The 23590-nt window shown below is 42.1% G+C and overlaps 1 long non-coding RNA gene across 1 annotated transcript; it reads left to right on the top strand.

Moving 5' to 3' along the window:
- Window positions 1–6716: 6716 nt before the first annotated feature.
- Window positions 6717–7977, top strand: LOC114262753 (uncharacterized). Its single transcript, XR_014329840.1, has 2 exons — window positions 6717–6758; window positions 7542–7977. It is a non-coding gene; the product is annotated as an uncharacterized LOC114262753 (long non-coding RNA).
- Window positions 7978–23590: the final 15613 nt, after the last annotated feature.

The raw sequence follows: 23590 nt of genomic DNA on the forward strand, positions 1-23590 counted from the left end.
TGGACGCTTCTGCTTGCCCATTGCTTTGAGGGAAACTTGGAGTTGAGAAATAGTTCTTGATCTTGAATTTCGCACAGAAGTTTTTGATAAGTTTGCTGTCGAACTGTGTTCCGTTGTCGGCAACTATTGCTCTTGGAATCCCAAATCTGGTGATTATGTTTCTCCAAATAAAATTCTTGACATCCACATCTCGGATTTTGGCAAGAGGTTCTGCCTCTATCCATTTTGTGAAGTAGTCTGTTGCTACCAGTAAATATTTTCTTTGCCCAGTTGCCTGGGGAAGTTGTCCAACCAGATCCATGCCCCATTGGGCAAACGGCCAAGGGCTGGATACTGGGTTTAGGTCAGCAGCTGGCTGATGTATCAAAGGTGCAAACCTTTGACATTGCTCACACTTCTTTACATAGGCTTCGGCATCCTTTTGCATGTAGGGCCACCAATACCCTTGGGTAATGGCCCTATAGGCTAACGTTCTGCCCCCAGCATGGCTTCCACAAATTCCTTCATGAATCTCATAAAGAAAATCTTCAACCTGCAAAGGGTGTACGCACCTTAAAAGTGGTCCAGTGAAGGACCTCCTGTAGAGATGGCCTTCCGCTGTTAGGCTGAATCTGGCCGATTTCAGCCTAATTTTATGTGCTTCTTTGTGGTCTTCTGGTAGCTTTCCCTCTTTTAGGAATGCAACGATTGCATCCATCCAGCTTGGTCCAAGGCCCACGCACATCGTTTCTTGTTCGGTACTCTGTTTATCTATACTCGGGGCCGACATGTAGTCGATCATAATTGTCCTTGTTTTTCCAGTTTGAATTGAGCTGGCCAGGTTGGCTAACGCGTCGACGTGGGTGTTGTCATCTCGGCTGACTTGGAGTAATCTGCAGTTCCGGAATAGGGCTGCCAGTCGGATGACTTCCTTTGCATATGCCGACATTCTTTTGTCTCTGGCTGCAAATTCTCCTGTTGACTGGTTAACAATTAATTGCGAATCACAAAAAACAATTACCTCGTCTGCCTCTGCTGCTGCTGCTAGTTTTAGTCCTGCAATTAATGCCTCATATTCTGCTTCATTATTGGAGGCTTTGAACCCCAGTCGGATGGACTGTTCTACAATCTCTCCATCTGGAGATATCAGCAGTACTCCTGCTCCTGCTCCCTGGCGGTTTGAACTTCCATCGACAAATAGTCTGAACGAATCGCCGATGTAGATGCTGCATGGTCTGAGCTTTTCTTTCTCTTGCTGTTTTGTCTTTGACTGGGTTTCTTTTTGCTTATTGGGATGGTCCTCATCTTGGCTCGACGGAGCCCGAGGTGTGATGGCTTCGGGTGTGAGTTCTGCGACGAAGTCGGCCAAAACTTGGCCCTTTATTGCTGTTCTTGGTCTAAATTCCAGGTCAAACTGACCCAGTGTCACTGCCCACCTTGCTATCCTTCCTGTTAAGTCTCCTTGATGCAATAAGGACTTCAGTGGGTGTTCTGTTAGAACCACAATCTTGTGTGCCTGAAAGTAATGGCTTAATTTCTTTGAAGCCATTACCAGGGCTAGCATTAATTTTTCCAGTGGTAGGTATCTTGTTTCTGCATTTGCCAAAGTCTTGCTTACATAATAGACAGCCTTTTGCTCTCCTTTTTCCTCTCGGATTAGCACTGCACTGACTGCGTGTTCAGAGACTGCTAAGTACAAAAATAATTCCTCCCCTGGGACTGGGTTAGAAAGGACCGGGGTTGTGGTCAGGTACTTTTTTAGGTCGGCTAAGGCAGCTTCACATTCTTCTGTCCATAGGAAGTCGGTGGCTTTTTTCACCAGGTTAAAGAAGGGTCTGCACTTGTCTGAGCTTCTGCTGATGAATCGGTTCAGGGCTGCGGCCCTTCCAGTGAGCATTTGGACTTGCTTTGCCGATGTTGGGCTCTGTAGCTCCAGGATGGCTTTGATTTGGTCTGGGCTGGCCTCTATGCCCTTTCTTGTTACCAGATAGCCTAGGAATTTACCTGACCCAACTCCGAAGGCACACTTTGCGGCGTTGAGTCGGAGCCGATATCTTTTGAGTATGTCAAAGACCTCTTTTAGGTCGGCAAGATGACCTTTTGACTCCTTGGTCTTTACGACCATGTCATCAATGTAAACTTCTACTGTTTTGCCGATCAGATGTTTAAACATCTTTGTTACTAACCTCTGATAGGTTGCTCCTGCGTTTTTCAGCCCAAAAGGCATTACCTTGTAACAGTACAGGCATTTCGGGGTGATGAACGCGGTCTTCTCCTCATCTGGAGGGTACATAGCAATCTGGTGGTACCCTCTGTATGCGTCTAAAAAACTCATTCTTTCGTGTCCCGAAGTGGCGTCTACCAGTTGGTCGATTTTGGGTAGAGGGAAGCTGTCCTTGGGGCAAGCTTTGTTGAGGCTGGTAAAATCCACACAAACCCTCCACTTGCCATTCTTCTTTTTTACTACTACTGTGTTGGACAGCCACGTTGGGTACTGAACTTCTCGGATGGCCCTGGCTTCAAGGAGTTTGTCTACCTCTTCCTCCACTGCTTCGACGTGTAATAACGTCGGCCTTCTGGCTCGTTGAATCACTGGTTTTGCCGATCTGTCGACATTCAGACTGTGGCAAGTGACCTCGGGGTCAATGCCAGGCATTTCATAGGGTGTCCAGGCGAATGCCTCTATGTTTTCCCTTAAAAAATTTTCTAGTTCCTTTTCTTCTTCTTTAGCTAAGCCAGAGCCGAGGAGAAAAAATCGTTCTTCGTCGCCCTCCTGGACGAGGATTTTCTTTAGCGCTTCTTCGCTTTTTTCGGTCGGTTCTTTCCCGACGTCTTCCAGGACTTCCATGTCTCCATCTTCAACTTCTGCTTTCTTTGGCTCCTGTATACTACAGGTGGACTTTATCGCTGCCATTGAGCAATTTTTGGCTTGTAGTTGATCCCCTCTGACTTCTTCAATCCCATTCTCTGTTGGGAATCGGAGTAGTTGGTGCAACGTCGAGGGAACTGCCCCCATTGCATGCAACCATGGTCTTCCAAGGATGATGTTGTATGGTGAGGGTGTGTCAATAACCAGGAATTTTGTCCTGATCTTTTTAGTGTCGGCTTGTACCTCCAAGCTTGTTGCACCCAGTGGCCATGTCGGCGTCCCATTAAAGCCGACCATCGGGCCGCTGGATTGCTCTAGGTCATCGGGGTGAAGGCCTAGCTCTCTGTAACATCTGACGTACATGATATCACAGGAGCTGCCTTGGTCTATTAGGATGCGTTTTACTTGGCATTCCCCAACCTGGAGGGATACTACCAAGGCATCATTATGCGGATGTTGGACCAATTTTAGGTCGGCTTCGGTAAAGGCTATCATTGGCCCTTGGCATTCTTCTGGCCGATGTCTTTTGTCCCCAACTTGGTGGACATGCTGTAAATGTCTTACCCTCTGGGTTTCTCCTCTGACCTCGTTTTCGTTGACCCCTGAGTGGATCACATTGACCACCCTCGGTTCTCCTGCCTGTGGTAACTGTGCTGGGGGAGGGGGTGCTGCTGGTGCTTGAGGCAACCTTGCCTGTTCTTCCCTGGTTCTGGCCTCATCGACCAGGTCCCTTAGAAGGCCTTGCCTTACTAGGTCCTCCAAGTGTGCTTTTAAGGCTCTGCAACCTTGAGTTGGATGTCCTTCTTCATTGTGGTAGGCGCAACGTCTGCCGACGTTTCTTCCCATGAATTCCCCTGGTGCTCTTTCCGGAGCCCTGAAATATGGTTGATTTCGAATCCGATCCAAGATTTTATGGATTGGGATCCGGAATACCGTGGTTACCGCCTGTTTATTTCTTAATTCTATTTCTTGTCTGGTGGGTCCATTGTTGACTCGGCTTCGCTTTGGCGAGCCGTTTCCTTTTTCTTGCTTCACCTCTTTGTTTCCCGACGTATCTTCCTCGGCCCTGGCGTATTTCTCAATTCTTGCCATGAGTTCTTCCATGCTCTTTGGCAATGTTTTTGCCAAAGACTTCCGTAGTGGGCAGTCATCTTTCAGGCCGTTCTTGAAAGACACGACTGCTACTTCCTGGTTGCACTCAGGTATTCGGTTGAACACCTCGTAGTACCTCTTCGCATAGGCCCTAAGGCCTTCTTCCTTGGTTATTCTTAGAGCCATCAAAGCATCAACCCTCAGGGGTTGCAGCTTGTTGGTCACGAACCTGGCCACAAACATCTCGGCCAAGCCTTCCCATGTCTTTATACTTCCTTTCGGTAACTTGTGGAACCAATCAGACGCAATTTCCCCAAAGGATGAGGGGAATACCTTGCAGAGCAATGGTTCGTTCCCGCTATATAGTGCCATTGAATTTAGGTATAGCCCAACATAAAAGTTTGGATCTGACTTACCATCATAGATTTGGAACCTCGGCATACTGAACCTCTTGGGTGGTTCAAATTTGTCCAGTTCTACCGAGAAGGCTGTCTTCGGTTTTACTGGGGAGTTTACCTCGGCCTCTGCATTTTGCTGCCTCCTCTTGAGGTAGTCCCTTAGGTCTTCTTTGCTCCTCCCTGGAGCTCGGCTGTCTTTTGATTTTAGTCTTTTTGGTATACTGCTCTCGGCCTCGAGGTGGGTCCGTTTGGGTCTTTCTTCATGGGTTGTGTCAAAGTGGAGTACTTGCCCCTGAACATGTCGATGTTCTTTGGGGTCTGGATTCTTTATGTGTTGTGTCCTTCGGGACTCTTCTTGCCTTGGCCTTTCTCGTCCGACTTCCCTGGAAGACCGGTGAGAATGCCTTCCGCTCCTGGTATGTTGAGGGACCTCGGGGATTGTTTTTCCTCCACCTTTCTGGGTGTTGGTTGCTGGCATCGGCGTATTTTGCAGCGGGTATGGTGGTTGCATAACATTATTCTGCATCATGAAGTTGACGACTGACTGGAGGTCCGCCAACTTGTTTGCTAATTCTTTTACTTCCTCGTCTCTGCGTAGGCACCTGTCCCTCCATACCTGGAGGTTGTCTTCATTATAGTATTTTCCTTGGTTTGATCTTTTTGTTGTGTCACCTTCCTGGATATCGTCGTTCTCCCTGTGACCCTGGTCACGGGCTTCTGTATTGTGATTGTCTCCTTCGGCGTCAAGGTTAATCGGTCTGCTGCTTCCAGAAGGAGCATCGTCCCCAGCGTTTCCTTGCTGTCCGTTACTGGCCATCTATTCTTCCTTCGTTCCCACAGACGGCGCCAAATTGTGTGGGTAAAAATCTGACCACACTGCCCGTTTAGTGATCAGCAGCAAAGCACTGGCAGAATAGATTGCTCCAACAACCTGTAACAGAAAGGAAAAGCTCCGGCGGTGGTTCTTCCACCCGGGGGCACTCCGACGATCAAGTCAGTACGTTTCTCAAGGATAATCAAGTATTAAACTGAATACTCAAAGTATGAATTACATACCTTAGACCCACGGGGGTGCCTTTCTTTTATAATATACTTAATCCAAGTCCAACTAGAAATATGACTTCTGTGTACCCCAATCTTAGTACTTACTCTGGACTCTTTAGGAGATAGAGATAAACTTCCTAAGAGGTTTATCCTTATCTTAATTAAGTCCCCTCTTTGCTTCAGGACTCTTGTCCCTTATCTTCGGATTCCGACATCTTCGGAGATGACCTCGGCTTATCCGAGATTACCTCGGCTTATCCGAGATTACCTCGGCTTAACTACCAGGGTACGTGGCACCTCGGCTGACACGTCGGCGTCACCATGCCACGTGTTGGTAATCAGAAAATATGTCCCCACAATTGGTGACATGCTAAAGGTACCTAACTTCACACAACTCTCCAATATCTGATACTGTCTTTCATGAGGCGGAAACCCTCTTGAAACCTGGAGAAAATTGCAGATTTTAACAAATGGACTCTATGAATTAGATTCTTGATCTTTTGACTACCTACTTGTATCCTTTAAATTGGTCCACCTAGGCAATGAAACATTCCACATGCGCCATGTCCTTATCTCCTCTCAAAAGAAAGCACCCAAAAATGAGGCCACATGTGCTTGATTAAATTGCTTAGATTGTTGATATTTGACATGATGTGTGCTTTTATTGAAAAATTGAATACAATATAATAATTATAAAATCAAATTTTCATATGAGCAATTCTTGAATCTCTGTACCTTAATTACACTTCTATGCCTTGAAAAAAATAGCAGTTGTGTTATTGTTTTCTACAGAGATTGAATCAACACAAGATTCCTTACCTGCAACAACCAGGGACTAACTTGGTCAATAGTTTCCTTACTTGCAAGTAACACACCAATTTCTTGAAATCACAACATATATTTAATCAGTTGAGTAGAGGTTATACTTGTATTATTGTCCTTGTGTATGCCAATTAGTTTTGTTGCTGAAATAACTCTCTTCTCTGTTTACTATATCTTTTACAGTCTTTGTTTCCTTATCTTTCTTTCTTTCTTTATGCATTGTGCAGTTATTTATATACATGTCTGTCTATACGTGTGTATGTACCTTTATATAATGATGTATCACTGTTGTACTTTCTATAGCTTATATAATGATGTATCACTGTTGTACTTTCTATAGCTTTTAAAGATTGTGCCTAATTGCTTGTAACACATTAGTAACATTTTTATATTTGTCTACTGTTGCCCTTCTGACTAGCCATTTCCTTTTTGAAAAATGCCATCATGCTAGAATATTTACTGAAGCAATGGCAAATCCATATTGACCTCATTTTTCTTTTTGAATGATTATGGCTCAAAAACATATTGGATACTCACCAGTTGTCTCCTTGGAAGTAAGTTTCTTAGTTGGGTAGTTCATGATTATCTAACCCTGCTCTCCGTAATAACAATGATGTTGCTCAAGCTCCATAAGAGATTGGAATTCAAATCTAAACAGTGTAGTTTACTTAGAATTTTTCATATCTCACCGGTTGGAGTAAATATCGAAACATTGATTTTGGGTGAAGGTTAATAAGTGCTTTCTATACATTGTTTATTAACAAGTGCTTTCTATACCTTGTTTATTATTGAGATTATTGTAAAAAGTGTTTTTAAAATGGTAAAAAAGTTCTGAAATATTTTAAAGGAGTGAAAAGTGTTATGAAATTATTAGTAAAAAGGATATTGCGTTTTAAATTGTTTGCCTGTTTATTTTTTTTATTTTTATTTATTTTTTCCTTAGAACATTTGTTAACCGAACCCATGATTTTTTAGAACACAAGATTCTCCATGCCCAAATCGTTCTACCACATGCATTTTTAGCCATATAAAATTTATGTCTCGAGATTTTTATCAAATCATTTTGACATATATATGACTAAACATCTTTGTAGTTGTTGATGTATAGTGGATGTAGTTGGCATTAATTACTCGACCACATATCTAAGTTAAATTAAATTTGAATAAAGATATTTTTGTTATATATATTTGTGACCTGTTGCTTTAATTTCTATGAATATGTAAGCGATGGGGCAGCTATCTCTGTTTGTCGTGTCGTTTTTTTATTTTTATTTTATCATAATCAAACCTCAGCTCCACATATATATATTTGTTGCTGTTCATGGCTCCACCCACAGGCACATCAGAGCTGCTTTGCTTTCTCTCCTGTGCCCCCCCATCATCAGGTCCCAACTCTTGCCCAAACTTGATGACTTCATGAGGTGCCACCTCAGCAATTGGGACAACACACTCGTTGACAATCAACAAAAAACCAAAGAGGTGTTTGATTTAGTCATTTTCTTTTTCTTTTTTCACAATGTTGAACTGTTTTTAAGGTACATGTGTTGCACATTGTTTCTTGTTCAGAAGAGCTTGCCAAGAAACCAAACATGACATGCTTGATATAATCTAACAGATGAAGAGAAGATTGATCAAATGATAGCAATTATGTAACCAAGTATTCTTAAATTATTAATGGTGTATTTTCACACCCTACTGTTATGTAATATTTGTGGATATGTTATTTTATGGGTAATGGTGATTGGTGAATTGGAAAGTGAATTTATGTGAATGCATTTGCTATCAATCTCCGTTTATATGTATTATGTATTTTTTTAGTTTAATCACATAAATTAGCACAATTTCAAAAAAAAAAAAAAGAGATATTACGACGTTTTTTAAAAAACGCCACTTAAACCTTAAATATTAACGGTGATTTTTAAAAAAGATATGATGGCGTTTAAAAAATGTCGCTAAATGTCAGAATGACGTCATGATGTTATCAAGTAAGACATTTGGCGGCGTTTTTAAAAACGCCGCCTATAATTTAATAACGACGTTTTTAAAACGTCATAGAGTTATAGCGACGGCCGCGTCCTCGACGCTTGGTGCTAAGCGTCGCAAAAAGAATTAGCGGCGTTTTTGGCATTTATAGCGGCGCTTTTTAAACGCCGCTAAAAGCTAAATTTCCTGCAGTGGATTTAGCATCACCGTTATTTATTTGGTACATAGCAATATGGACTCTAGTTCTCAACTAATACTATTCTATCACCATACTCATTTATTTTTGTATTTCATAATTTCAGTGTGATAACATATGACGATATGCCCTTTTCAGTGTGATAACATATGACCATAATTTCATAATTTCACCATACTCATAATTCCAGTGTGATAACATATGACGATATGAGGCCATTAAATCAAGTTATATAATATCTAAATGATAGCATAATTACACTTGCATCATTGCATCAGAAATTTGTCCTCAATATATTAGTATTTTGTGGGGCATTTGCATTTGCTTCTTCAAGTGACTATTCTTTCAAGTTGAGCTTATATACTTGTTTTAAGAAGCTGTTAATTTTGCAATCCATTTATATTTGTATTTGCCCTTTTCAAGGTGTTTTTTTTTTTTCCAGAGGAGTTAACATCCATTTTATTTCTCGTATGTAGTGTGGGGATATATTTTCTGAGCACCAACACGTGGTCAAGGTGACGCCGACGTGTCAGCCGAGGTGCCACGTGTCCTGGTCGTTATGCCGAGGTAATCTCGGTTAGGCCAAGGTTATCTCCGAAGATATTGGAAACCGAGATAAGTGGATGAGGGACAAGAGTCCTAGATTGGGAGAAGACTTCAGTTTGGATAAAGATAAGACTCTTAGGGTGTGTTTGATTGGACGGACTGGAAAATGGGGGATTAGAATCCATCGGACTTGAGTCCTGGGACTGTGAATCCCCCAGACTATTTGGTCGGATTGGATATGTATCCTGTGTTTGTTTTTTCATGGGATTAGATGCCTGGATAGGACTATTTTCAGTGAATCCAACGTTTGGTTGGACGAACTGGATAGGATAAATGAACAAAAGACTATTTTACCATTTTTCAATTGTTTACTAAGTAATAGCAATATTAAACATATCTTTAATATTTTAATTATTTTTAGTAAACATTAAACATACTAATGGTTAAATTTTGTTTAAAGTTATTTAAACATACTAATATTGATAAAAAATTGACTGGTACAGATTATTTTTATTTAAACAAATAAAAATTTATTGTTGAAATTAAACATACTAATGGTTAAATGTTTAAATTTTTATTTAAACAATTAACATTGAAATTATTTTGATGTACAGATTATGTTTAAACAATTAACAATTAACAATTAAATAAATGTTGATGTACAGATTATGTTTAAACAATTAACAAATGTTGATGTAATTAACAATTAACAAATGTAGATGTAATCAAATGTTGACGTATTAAAACATAATTTAATAGATGTTAAATAAATATACATGTTGATGTACAGATGTTGAAATAATTTAATAAACATGTTGATGTACAAATGTTTAAATGTTTAAATAAAACATAATTTAAATAAATGAAATTATTTATTGTTGAAATTAAACATTTAATTGTTTAAATAAAACATCTATTAAAACATCTATTAAATTCAAATAATAAAATTAAATAAAACATAAACAAAATTTTAAAATAAAACATCAATAAAATATCTATAAAAAATTATTTTAAAAAATTAAATAAATAAAACATTAATAAAAAGTTGAATAAAATTATTTTATTTTTAAATTGAGACATTTAAATTTTATTAAATTTATTAAATATAATACATAATTAAATAATAGAAGGTCAAAATTGTCATTTTCGCATCTAATCCAAACAGTGATTAGTCCCCCCAAAACAATCCCCCCCCGGGACAGGATAGTCCCCCATATGGGGGGACATGGAGTCCGGCCGGACTAAAAAAAAATCAAACAACGGATAAGGAGGGAGGCCGGACATGGAGTCCAAATAGTGGATAGTCCCCCCCTTATCCCCCCAATCAAACACACCCTTAGAGAGTTTATCCTAATCCCACTGGGAGTCCCAGATTAGCAATAATCCTAAGTCCATAAGGCTAGGCTCCTATTGGGACTAGGATTGTATTGGCTATAAAAGAGAGGCACCCCCATGGGTCTAAGATATGTTTTTTAGGCTCAAGCTTGTGAGTTGAATAATTGATTATCTTTGAGAGATATACTGACTTGATCGTCGGAGTGCTCCTTGGTGAACGAACCACCGCGGGATTTTTATATTTCTGTTGCAGGTCAGTCAGGTGCCATCTATTCTGCCAGTGCTCTCCAGCTGATTACTAGGCGGGCAGTGTGATCAGAAAATCACCCACACAATTTGGCGTCGTCTATGAGAAAGAAAGAAGAATAGATGGCTAATGACGGACAGAAGAATCAAATTGGAGACAACACTCCTGCTGGGAGTGGGAGACCTATCAACCTCGACGTTGAAGGGAACGACCGCAACACAGAAACTCGTGACCAGAGTCACAGAGTGAAAGACGTCGGCCAGGAAGGTGATGCACCAAAGACAACAGATCGAAGCGGATACTACAACAAAGATGACCTCCAGGTATGGAATGATAGATACCTACGGAGGAACGAAGACCCTTCCAGAAGGGATGCAAAGACAGGAGGCATGAGCGCTCCCGAGGAGATAACATTCAAGTATAGAAGAACTCATCCTAAGTGAGCAGATCCCGGATTCCAGATCCTGGATCCCGGATCCTAGAAGACATGATCTCGGCCTAGATGAGTAGGCTCGAGAAGAGAAGAGCTCAACCTGAGTGAGCAGATCCAAGATTCTAGCAGACAAGATCTCGGCACTTAAGTCCGAAAAGAGAAGAGCTCAGTGAGCAAATCTCAGATCCCAGAAGATAAAAAAGAAAACACACAAGGTTGGACTGCAGTTAGCCAGGTTGAAGACCTTTTATAAGGTTCGCAAAGGAGTATATGGAAGTCATGCAGGGGGTAGAGAGAAGAAGAATATATTTACCACTTGTTGAAATTTGTAGCAATTTACAAGTTGGTTAAACCGATATGATGTTTACCACTTGTTGAAATTTGTAGCAATTTACAAGTTGGTTAAACCGAGATGATATTTACCACTTGTTGAAATTTGTAGCAATTTACAAGTTAGTTAAACCGATATGATGTTTACCACTTGTTGAAATTTGTAGCAATTTACAGGTTGGTTAAACCGATATGATGTTTACCACTTGTTGAAATTTGTAGCAATTTACAAGTTGGTTAAAACCGAGATGATGTTTACCACTTGTTGAAATTTGTAGCAATTTACAAGTTGGTTAAACCGAGATGATATTTAACACTTGTTGAAATTCTGTGTGAATTTACAAGTTGAAGTTAAACCGAGATCATATTTAACACTTGTTGAAATTCTGTCTGAATTTACAAGTTGAAGTTAAACCGATGTGATATTTAAACACTTGTTGAAATTCTGTGTGAATTTACAAGTTGAAGTTAAACCAAGGTTATGTTTAACACTTGTTGAAATTCTGTGTGAATTTACAAGTTGAAGTTAAACCGAGGTTATGTTTAACACTTGTTGAAATTCTGTGTGAATTTACAAGTTGAAGTTAAACCGATGTGATATTTAACACTTGTTGAAATTCTGTGTGAATTTACAAATTGAAGTTAAACCGAGATGATATTTAACACTTGTTGAAATTCTGTGTGAATTTACAAGTTATAGTTAAACCGAGGTCGTATCGAAAGAAAGATGGTTTAACACTTGTTGAAATTTTGAGAAAAATTTACAAGCTGAAGTTAAGTCGAGGTTATGATAAAGGATGATGGTTAAAACACTTGTTGAAATTTTTGAGAAAAATTTACAAGTTAAAGTCAAGCTCAAGCAATATCTGCGTACTTGTCGAGACTACCAGGTTGTCAAAACTTGAAATATAGAAAACTAAAGTCTTGATAGAAGACATTGAGAAAGTGACAAGTCCTAAGCAACACTTGTGAAAATATTTGTTACAATATTTTCAAGTGTTAGGACAAGGTCGAGATGAGCAAGATTAGAAGTTGTGACAGAGGTATTTTACCCGAAGAGATTGCACAGTCAAGGCGTACTTTTGAAGACATACAAATTATTCTAAGTGTAGAATCATACAAGAGCAGAAAAAAGAAGACATTCATTTAAAGAAGAAATTAGAGAAATGCATTTAAAGAAGAAAGAAGGCATTTCGGGCCGAATATTGAAAAATAAATTATTCAGACTACAAAAATGGCACGTCGGCCGGATTAAAAGCATACAAAGAAGGACAAAGTACAAGGTACAAGGTACAAGGAGTAAAAGAAGGAAACAAAACTACTTGGCATCAATGGTAGGATATAAACGACAGTTGGGAAGACTTCTCAGCAGCCTTTTCGGCCTCGAGCTCAGCATCGATCTCCCGAAGAGTTTGATCAAAGCTCTTCTCGACGATTGGCACCTCGGAGTTTGAAGGCAAGGATTGAAAGCAAGAATTTGGAAAAAGACACAGAAAACAGAAACAAGAATGTAATTCGTAATCAAGAATGGTGATGAAACTATCAGGAAATCAAGACAAAAAGATTGCACAAGTGTGTCAAGCCAAGAACAGGGGCAGAAATCAACAGATGTGTAAACAATGTGTATTCAAGAAGATGATTTGGAAAACAACGGGTAAAACAACAATGGTGATTAACAATGAAGCAGAGCTTCTTGGAAAGCAACAAGAAATAAAACTAGGAGGAAACAGTGGCTTACCAGAAAGAGGGAAGCCGGAATGAGAATTGCTGAAGTCTGACGACGAATGCGAAAATGACAAAATGGCATAAGCTTCACCGGAGGAGAGGAACGAAAATAGTTACAGAGCTTGAAAGCTTGGAACAAATGATGGATTTAAGCAAAAGAGCTAGAAAGAGAAAAAGCCAGAGGATTGAATGAAAAAAGAAAAAAATCAGAGTCAAGAAGACAACAAAGTTCAAGAATAAAGCCAAGTGCACATGCACTAAGTAAGTATGTGAAGAACAAAAAAGTAATGACCCAGACACGATGCTAGCAACAGAAAGCGGATGTGACAAGAACAGTGCCAGGCATTCAAACAATTCAAAACTTGAAAACAGACGAAAATAGAAGGCAACAGATGGCAAGTAAACAAATTCAGAAGTGTTATGGAAGATTGAGCTTAATAAAAGAGTTTATGAACCTACCAAGAGAAATGAACGCCGATATGAATATCGCCGGAGTCAAATAGATGACTGGAAGTCGGAAACCCACAGAAGATGTGAATGAAGCAGTTGCAAAGCTCTTGGAGTTTTTGAATTAATGGAACCAGAACCTCGGCTAGGAGGTGCGATCTCAAGCCGCTTGGAAACCTTGAAACTTGATACTTGACACAAGTGGACAGTAAAGTCCAGGGAACTCTGAGGTTGGCGAGTTTGATCTCGGACAGAGGGGCACAGATGAACGAACAATATAGGTTCCATCACCTCAGAATGCCGAGGTAATAGAACCTAGGGGGCAGTTGTGGGGATATATTTTCTGAGCACCAACACGTGGCCAAGGTGACGCTAACGTGTCAGCCGAGGTGCCACGTGTCCTGGTCGTTATGCCGAGGTAATCTCGGTTAGGCCAAGGTTATCTCCGAAGATATTGGAAACCGAGATAAGTGGATAAGGGACAAGAGTCCTAGATTGGGAGAAGACTTCAGTTTGGGTAAAGATAAGACTCTTAGAGAGTTTATCCTATTCCCACTGGGAGTCCCAGATTAGCAGTAATCTTAAGTCCATTAGGGCTAGGCTCCTATTGGGACTAGGATTGTATTGGCTATAAAAGAGAGGCACCCCCATGGGTCTAAGGTATGCTTTTTAGGCTCAAGCTTGTGAGTTGAATAATTGATTATCTTTGAGAGATTCTTATATTTCTGCTCTTACTTGATCGTCGGAGTGCCCCCGGGTGGACGAACCACCGCGGGATTCTTATCTGTTGTAGGTCAGTCAGGTGCCATCTATTCTGCCAGTGCTCTCCAGCTGATTACTAAGCGGGCAGTGTGATCCGAAAATCACCCACACATGTAGGATAGTATTTTGAAAATCCAAGAAGTTTATGACGATGAGGACATTATACATACAGAGATCTAGAGACTATTCAAGGGTAAATTGTTATTGCAGTTCCTTATGGGCATATCATTTAGGGTCTGTTTGGTAACGTTTACGTTTTCAGTTTATATTTACAAAAATTTTATAAACTGGTTTTTGTTTATTTTTTGTTTATTTTTAGAAAAACATAAACTACAAATGCGTTTGGTAATTGACAAAATGTTTGAAAAAATTTAAAAATATAAAAAAGAATGAGAAATGACAAGTGGTGGCAAGTAGCGGCAGAAGACGGTGGTGGAAAGTGGTGACGGTGGGTGGTGGGTAGCGGATGGTGGTGGTGGGTGGGTGGGTGGGTGACGGTAGCGGGTGGTGGGTGGTAACGAGTGGGTGGTGGCGGTGGTGGCGGCGGGTGGTGGGTAGTGGTGATAGATGGGTGGCGGATGACTGGTGGTGGTGGGTAGGTGGCGGGTGGTGGTGGTGGGTGGGTGGGTGACGGTGGCGGGTGGTGGGTGGTAGCGAGTGGGTGGTGGTGGTGGTGGTGGTGGTGGCAGGTGGGTGGCGGATGACGGGTGGTAGTGGGTAGGTGGCGGGTGGTGGTGGTGGGTGGGTGGGTGACAGTGGCGGGTGGTGGTGGTGGTGGTGGTGGTAGCGGCAGGTAGGTGGTGGATGACGGGTGGTGGTGGGTAGGTGGCGAGTGGTGGTGATGGTGAGTGGGTGGGTAACGGTGGCGGGTGGTAGGTGGTAGCGAGTGAGTGGCGGATGACGGGTGGCAGGTGGGTGGCGGATGACCGGTGGTGGCGGGTGGGTGGTGGTGGCGGGTAAGTGACGGGTGGTAATGGTGATGGTGGGTGGGTGGGTAACGGTGGCAGGTGGTCGGTGGTAGCGAGTGGGCGGTGGTTGGTGGTGGTGGGTGGTGGCGGGTGGCGGGTGGCGGGTAGTGGGTGGTGGTGGCAAGTGGGTGGCGGATGGTGGGTAGGTGGCGGGTGGTGGTAGTGGTGGGTGGGTGGGTGACCATGGCGGGTGGTGGGTGGTGGTAGGTAGATGGCGGGTGGGTAGTGGGTGGTGGGTGGTAGGTGGTGGTGGTGGTGGCGGGTGGTAGCGAGTGGGCAGTGGCGGGTGATGGTGGTGGCGGGTGGCGGGTAGTGGGTGGTGGTGGCAGGTAGGTAGCGGATGGCGGATAGGTGGCGGGTGGTGGTAGTGGTGGGTGGGTGGGTGACCATGACGGGTGGTGGTGGTGGTGGTGGTGGGTGGTGGCAGGTGGATGGCGGGTGGGTAGTAGATGGTGGTGGTGGGTGGTGGGTGGTGGTGGCGGGTGTGTGGCAAGTGGCTGGTGGTGACGGGTGGCTGGTGGTGGCGAGTGGTAGATGGTGGTGGCAGGTGGGTGGTGAGTGGTGGTGGCAAGTAGGTGGCGAGTGGTGGTGGTGGCGGGTGGTGGATGGTAGTGGCGGGTGGTGGGTGGATGGCAAGTGAGTGGTGGTGGTGGCGGCGGCGGCGGCGGCGAGGAGTGGGTGGTGGTGGGTGGTGGTAGCAGGTGGTGGTAGGGGGTGGGTGATCGGTGGTGGTGGCGGAAGACGGTGGTGGAAAATGGTTGCGGGTGGTGGCTAATGTTGGGTGGTAAAAAAAAAAAACTCAAAACTCAAAACAGAAACACATTTTTTGTGTTTTCATTTTTTGGCCAAATTTATAAACTGAGACCACTGATTTATAAATAAAAAATTTTACCAAACAAATTTTTATTTGAGTTTTTAAAATTTTTATAAATATAAACAGAAAATTGAAAACGTAAGTATTACCAAACGAAACCTTATTGCTTGAATTTATCGTGTCACGCGTACTAACTAGGTTCTTCACAATACTTTACAGTAGTGGTTTCTTCTTTCGAATGAGGTGCCCAAATTGCTTAAACGAGTCCTCGAAGAAGTGTTCCTGTTGGCTACATATTTTGTAAAAGCCAGTTACAGTTCGACACGTGGCATAGTAAGGGTAATAAAGGAAGGTTATTCAAGCCTTTAATCCTGATCGTACACGTGACAATAAACATTGGTCCTCACATGATCCGAGTAACACTAGATCAAATAAACGGGATGCAAGATGACGTGTCTTCAAACGGTTACTCATATTCAAATCTAAGTACAAGAGGGAAGCTCAACTGCCAGTAATGGCGTAATGGAGCTACTTGTAAGGAAGCATGACCAGCGATCATGGAGGAGCAGTTCGACAGTTCGAAGTGCAGTTCGAAGGTCATCACTGACGAGTATAAATAGCAGGGTAGCCCCCAGAAAGAGGGAGGGACTCAGACCATACAAACCAGTCATTTACTTCATATATTTTCTTTCCAGTCATTTATATTTCCAGTCCTTAAATACCTGTTCTTTAAATACCTGCACTTTAAATACTCGCACTGCACTTCGATTCATAGGAGTAGCTTCAAGTAGATTCAAGTAGATTGCTGTTGTAAACCTCTCCGAGGCTGAGTTCGGACCGTTGTAAGTGTTCATTTTTATGAAATACTTCAATTGTTCTTCATATTACTGTTATTTCTCTTAATTTCTCCTAAGTCAAGCCACCAGTAAAAGTCCTCTTCATTGAGGCTGAAAAGAACTAAAACACAATCGTCTGATAATTGGTTGGCAATTATAATTTCTGTAAGGACTGATTGATCCTTGCTGGCACGCTCACATTCACAAAAATACCCTTCGAAAAGCCAAAAAGCCAACATATATTTTTGGCACGCCCAGTGGGACTTAATTAAAAATGGCTAGAAGAAGACGACAAGGAGAAAATGAACGCTTCGAAGAAGGCGTGGAAGGAGAGGTAGAAATACCAAATCCAGAGGATAATGTGGTAACACATCCTGTGGAAACTCCTATATTGTCAGAACCCATGGTCGAGCAGACCAGTACTTCTGGACAAGAACCATATGTTCATATTATTGGACAAAACCAAGGAATTGGACCGTCCACTATGCCAACAAATCCATGGGATGGTTTAGTGAATGCCATGGGACAACAACTAATGAACACAATGGAAAGGTGGGCAACATCCTTTTTGGATCGAATGAATAACCACCAACCAACAAACACAAGACAAACGGAGGAAGTTGTAAATGTCCCCCAACAAAGATTGGCTAGAGAAAAACAGCCTATGCAAGTTAATGGTCAAACTAGTACCCAAAACTTTGAAAGACCATCACCTCAGTCTTGGTATGAACCCATTTCAAGGCCTATAGCAGGCCAAAATACCTCAGCACTTAATAATGAAGCCACACAAGTTGGTGGATCTGGCCAAGTACAAGAAATTGGTGTAAGAATGGTTACAAATCCTATGTTCGAAGCCATACCTGGCACAAGAGGGTACACCAATCCCTTATTCGAATTTACACCCGGGGGGTTGGAGGGTTTTCCTACAAATGGTAGAGACACGACACCTGTCCCAGCACCTGTTGCAGGTCCTTTCGCAGGTCATGCTCAAAGAGGTTACCCATACCCTCAACAGCAACCTGCACCGCAAGGACAACCAGCCCCAAATTTACCACCTTATGGACCAAGAGGACCACAAGCACAAGTTTATCCACCAAATCCTGTGTTTGCTCCTCCAGTAGTGGTTCAGCAGGCACAAAATATGGTCCCTAGAGACCAGATTGTTGATATTGTTAGGGAGATATGTGGACCAATGGCTCGGGGGGTCCAGACTCCTATATACAGAAAACCATACCCAGAATGGGTAGATAGGGTACATGAATACCCAAGGGGATTCAGGATACCAGATTTTACCCTTTTTTATGGGACTGGAAATCAATCAACGATAGAACATATTGCTAGATTTGCTGCTCAATGCGGTGAATTCACTAACCATGATTATATGAAATTGAGATTATTTCCAAATTCCCTAACGGGAGGAGCATTTGTATGGTACATCAACCTTACACCTGGCTCCATTCAAAATTGGCAACAAATGGAAGAGGCATTTCATGCCCAATTCTTCCAATCAGAACCAGAAGTATCTATGGCAGATTTGGCTAGGTTGAGTCAAAGGCCTGAAGAAAAGGCTACTCAGTTTATTGCCAGATTTAAAAGGGCTCGAAATAAATGTAGAGTCATCCTGCCAGAGCCAGAATTCGTCAGATTGGCTCAAAATGGTTTAGAATTCAGGCTTCGAAAGAAGTTTGATTCAACTGAATTCAGAGATTTGGTCGAACTGACCTATAAGGTGTCTCGATATGAAACATTATTAGAAGAGGAACAAGATCGAAATAATGCATCATATAAGACATATTATAGAGATCCTAATTATGAAATAGATGCAGCAGAGATTGTAGGCAAAGAACCTGTAATCTGTGAAGCATTAATTCGTAAGGATACAACTATAGACCAGCAGTTTAAAAAGAAAGACTTTCACAGAAAATACTCTTTCGATTTAACAAAAGCAGATGACATCTTTGATCATTTGCTCGCGGCTAATTTCCTTAAGTTGCCTAAAGGAGTAAAACTACCATCTCCGGATGAACTGAAAGGAAAAGTATACTGTAAATGGCATAATTCTTGGTCTCACTCGACTAAAAACTGCATTGTTTTTCGAGACAGGATCCAAGAACAGATTCGGAAAGGAAGTTTGAAGTTCTCAGCTAAAACAGAAAAAGCCATGGGAATTGACAGTGATCCCTTTCCAGAAGTTGGAGAGGCAGCAGCCAATGTCATTACATCAGATTTCCAGAACTTGTCCTTGACAGAATTGGAGGAAGTCAATGTGCAGATGCATGTTGCTAATCAAACCAACGTCAAGAAGAATACTAGAAGACTACCAGTTATTGAACAAGGTTCCTCACACCAGATGGAATGTTCTGATGAAGAGTCACTGGATGATGATTCTTTAGAAGCAGCAGTGATGCAGAGAATGTGCCCCAGGTGCAGACTCAGTTACAAGTGGTTGAAGGGGCTTCCAACTGATGGGAAGCAATACTACAGGGATGTTCAGAGACGTCCTAAATCAACCAATGCTTACAACAAAAGGCCGTATCCGGCTAGTGATAGGCAGAGACCACCGGTGGTTGAGCCTGTGGTAAACAGAATGCATGACAAAGGCAAGGAACTCTTGCATGAATCCAGACCACATAACTATTATAGAATGCAGAGTAGCCATTCTGAAAGAAAGCTGGAGAGGAGTTCAGTCCATGGAATCAAAGCCAGAGATTGGCTCCCTAGATCAGTTTCACGCAGGTCAGAAAATGGTCACCCTTATCGAAGGTCTGAACCAGATTCAAAACATGAGGACAAAACCAAGCACTTACCTTCACGGCCAGTTTCGAAGATGGCTTCGAAGGTGGAAAAAGGCAGGTCAGCTTCTGAATCAGTAAGCTCATGGGTACCTGGGGTCCCGGATTGGTTTGTAATGCAAAACAAACCTAGGGAGGTACGGGCTTATGGAGATACTGTAAACCAAGGCAGGATGATCAAGCCTCCTATGGTGGCTCCGAACAACTGGGTACTGCTTAAACACCCAAAGACGAGGGAACCCGACATGATCCCAGTCATCTCAAGATCACAGAGGAGAAAAATTCAGCGCAGGTACACCCAGTACCAAAAGGATCTGAAGGAAGGTGGAGAAAATTCTTCATCAGTCAAAACGGAAGGGAGGAAGAACCTAAAATCAGACCATGCTCCAAAGCCAGTTCCACAGAGCACAGTGGTTTGCAGCCGAGAACAGTTGGCCAAGGTTCATTCTGAACTGAAAACCAGAGAAAAGGCCAGTTTGGTAGGGTTGGAGAAAGCTCTGATGGAAACAGATAGTGAGACTGAAGAAGAGATTAGCGTGAGTCAGAAGAAAGAAGTTGTGGAGGAAGAGATGTTTGAAGCCTTCATGGCTGAGCAAACGTTTCTGACTAAAGAGCCAGTTGAAAAAAATCCTTCGAAGGGATCAGTTAGTGATGAAATACCAGAATGCATCATGCAGGATGTTTCTGAGGGAGTCAACCAAAGTAACCAAGAGGGGAAACAAGTACAGCCAGCCATCCAGTTTGGCTCGTTTCCCCCAGTATCAGTAAACATGGTGCACATATTGCCACAAGAATTTCAAGCTGGAGATGAGAATCAAGAGGGGCAGGAAGCTGACCCAGTTCAGATCTCCAGTGAAGATTCACAAGCAAGTATGGTGCAAGATAACTTCGAAATGGTCATCCCGATGGAAGATGGATATGAGGGTGAAGAGGTGGTAAGCATCAATCTATCATATCCATTTGAGTACCCCTCGGATTCGATGACACAGCACGTCAGGCCCTTGTACATCAAAGCTTTCTTTGATGGGGTACAGCTGAACCGAGTCCTAGTAGACAATGGGGCAGCAGTGAACCTTCTCCCGAAATCTTCTTTGAAGAAACTAGGGAAAAAGAATCCCAGGTTGATACCAACCAGCACAACCATTGCTGGATTTGCTGGAGATAAACAAATGGCTCAGGGGATTCTACCCATTAATTTAAGTGTGGGAACCAGGGATTGTATGACAGCATTTTTCGTAATCGACAGTAATGCTAAATACAATGCTTTGCTTGGAAGGGACTGGATCCACACTAACAAGTGTGTGCCTTCTTCTTTACATCAGAAAATCATGATGGCCTTGGGCAATGGAGAGACAGAGGAGATCGACGCAGATCCTCAACCCTTCATAGCCTGTGCAGACTTTGCGGAGGCTAAATTGTATATTGAGGGAGTGACACCTCTCAGTATACTGTTGAAAGATGACAATTCAGCCGAAGTGACGGCTGATGAAGAGGTGACACACCTGAAGCACTTAGTCCAAAAAAGTGCTGGTGAAGAGGTTGTCCTTAGAGATGACAATGATGCCTGGTTATAGGCAAAGAGAGGAATCACCAGAAGCCAAGTCCTTGGCTTTGATCAAGTTTTCAGCATTGGACATAAAAGCAATAGTCCAGAAAGTTCAGGAGCAAGAGAGAGAGGCCATGATAATTGGCTGCAAACAGCAGCAGCAACAGGCTAGAGTCTTGACTCTTGGTAAGTACTGTGCCTTGGACATTGAAACAAAAGTCCAAGAAATACAGGAAGAGGAAGCCTTGTGGACAGATTTTGTCTATGAGGAGGAGGGCAGAGATATTGAACTGAAGAACTTAGGGGCAGAACCAAGCTCGAAGATCACTTCAAAGGCAGCAGAAACTAGAGGGAGTTCTCATGCACAAGATCCTTTAGAAGAAGTAAATCTAGGGGAAGGTTCTGTACAACAGCCCACTTATGTAAGTGCTTGTTTGAATGATCTGGACAGAAACCAGCTTTTGGTTGTTCTGAAGAAATACAAAGATTGCTTTGCATGGTCTTATAATGAACTACCAGGATTGGACAGGTCATTAGTGGAACATAGGCTCCCTATGAAGCCTAATTTCAGGCCCTATAAGCAGAGACCAAGAAGGATGAGTCCAGAAGTAATTCAGAAGGTCAAGGAAGAGATCCTTAGACTCCTCAAGGCAGGTTTTATTAGAACAGCCAGGTATGTTGAGTGGCTATCTAATATTGTGCCTGTAGTCAAGAAGAATGGCAAAATGAGGGTATGTATCGATTTCAGAAATTTAAATCTAGCAACTCCCAAAGATGAGTACCCTATGCCTATAGTGGACTTGCTGGTAGATAGTTCAGCAGGTCACCAAGTCTTGTCAATGATGGATGGGCATTCCGGCTACAACCAAATATGCATTGCAGAGGAAGATATCCACAAGACAGCGTTCAGATGTCCTGGGAATATTGGCACCTTTGAGTGGGTTAAAATGCCATTTGGTCTAAAGAATGCTGGAGCTACATACCAAAGAGCCATGAACACTATCTTTCATGATCTTATTGGAGGATATCTGGAATGTTATATTGATGATATTGTAGTTAAATCCCAATCCATGAAAGAGCACCTGTTTCACTTAGAAGCAGCTTTTGAAAGGATGAGGAAGTTCAAGTTAAAGCTCAATCCTCTTAAATGTGCTTTTGGGGTATCATCTGGAAATTTCTTGGGCTATGTTGTTCACAAGAAAGGAATACAGATTGATCAGAATAAAGCCAAAGCAATCATCGAAGCCAAACCCCCATCAAGTAAGAAAGAATTACAAAGGTTCCTTGGGCAGGTTAACTTTCTTCGAAGGTTCATTTCTAACACTGCAGGGAAAACTAAAATATTTTCTTCCTTGTTAAGGCTGAAAGATGAAGAGGAATTTGTGTGGACAGCAGAGCATCAGATTGCTTTCGAAGGTATCAAGGCCTATTTGGCTAAACCTCCAGTGCTGATGCCACCAAAGGGGAACAAGCCCTTGAAGTTATACATAGCTGCAGCAGAGGATTCATTGGGAGCTTTCTTAGCCCAAGATAATGAAGAAGGCAAGGAGCAAGCTATTTATTACCTTAGTAGGTTTTTAAGTTCGTGTGAATGTAAATACTCAGCTGTTGAAAAGCTGTGTCTTGCTTTGTATTTTGCTGCAATAAAATTAAGATATTATCTTTTGCCTACAACTGTCTTGGTAATTGCAACCACAGATTTGGTTAAATATATGTTATCTAGACCAATGTTGAGGGGAAGAATTGGCAAATGGATACTTGCCTTATCAGAATTTCATCTAGAATATGTCCCTCAAAGGGCAGTAAAAGGGCAGGTTTTAGCCAATTTCTTGGCAGACCATCCATCTCAAACTGAGAACCAGGAGATCATGGAACTTGGTATGACCAGTGTTGAGCCATGGCAAATGTGGTTCGATGGGTCGAAAGCAAATGGGTTAATTGGAATTGGTATTGTAATCAAGTCTCCACAGGGGACAGAAACTACCCATGGTTTTAGAGTGGATGAAGCTACCTGTTCCAATAACCAGGCTGAATATGAAGCCTTAATTGTGGGACTAGAGATTCTTATTGGATTACAAGTACATGCAGTTGACATATTTGGGGATTCTCAATTGGTGATTAACCAAGTGAAAGGAATTTTCAAGTGTCAAAGCATAAGTATCTTGCCATATTATGTTGTTGCATTACATTTGCTTTCTCAGTTTCAAATAGCAAATGTAACCCATGTTCCAAGATTCTTGAACAATAGAGCCAATGATGTGGCTCAAAAGGCTTCGAACTTCAAGAGAAGGGATAATACCCAAAGGGACATAAGCCAAACAACATATCAGAGATTAATTCAACCTTTGAATAAAAGGAATGTGATCTTGGAAGTCAATCATAATGACTTACAAGAACAAGATTGGAGGCATCCAATAATGCAGTAC

This window comes from Camellia sinensis, chromosome 1, assembly GCF_055761805.1.
Source record: "Camellia sinensis isolate YWXY chromosome 1, ASM5576180v1, whole genome shotgun sequence".
NCBI classification, from domain to species: Eukaryota; Viridiplantae; Streptophyta; class Magnoliopsida; order Ericales; family Theaceae; genus Camellia; species Camellia sinensis.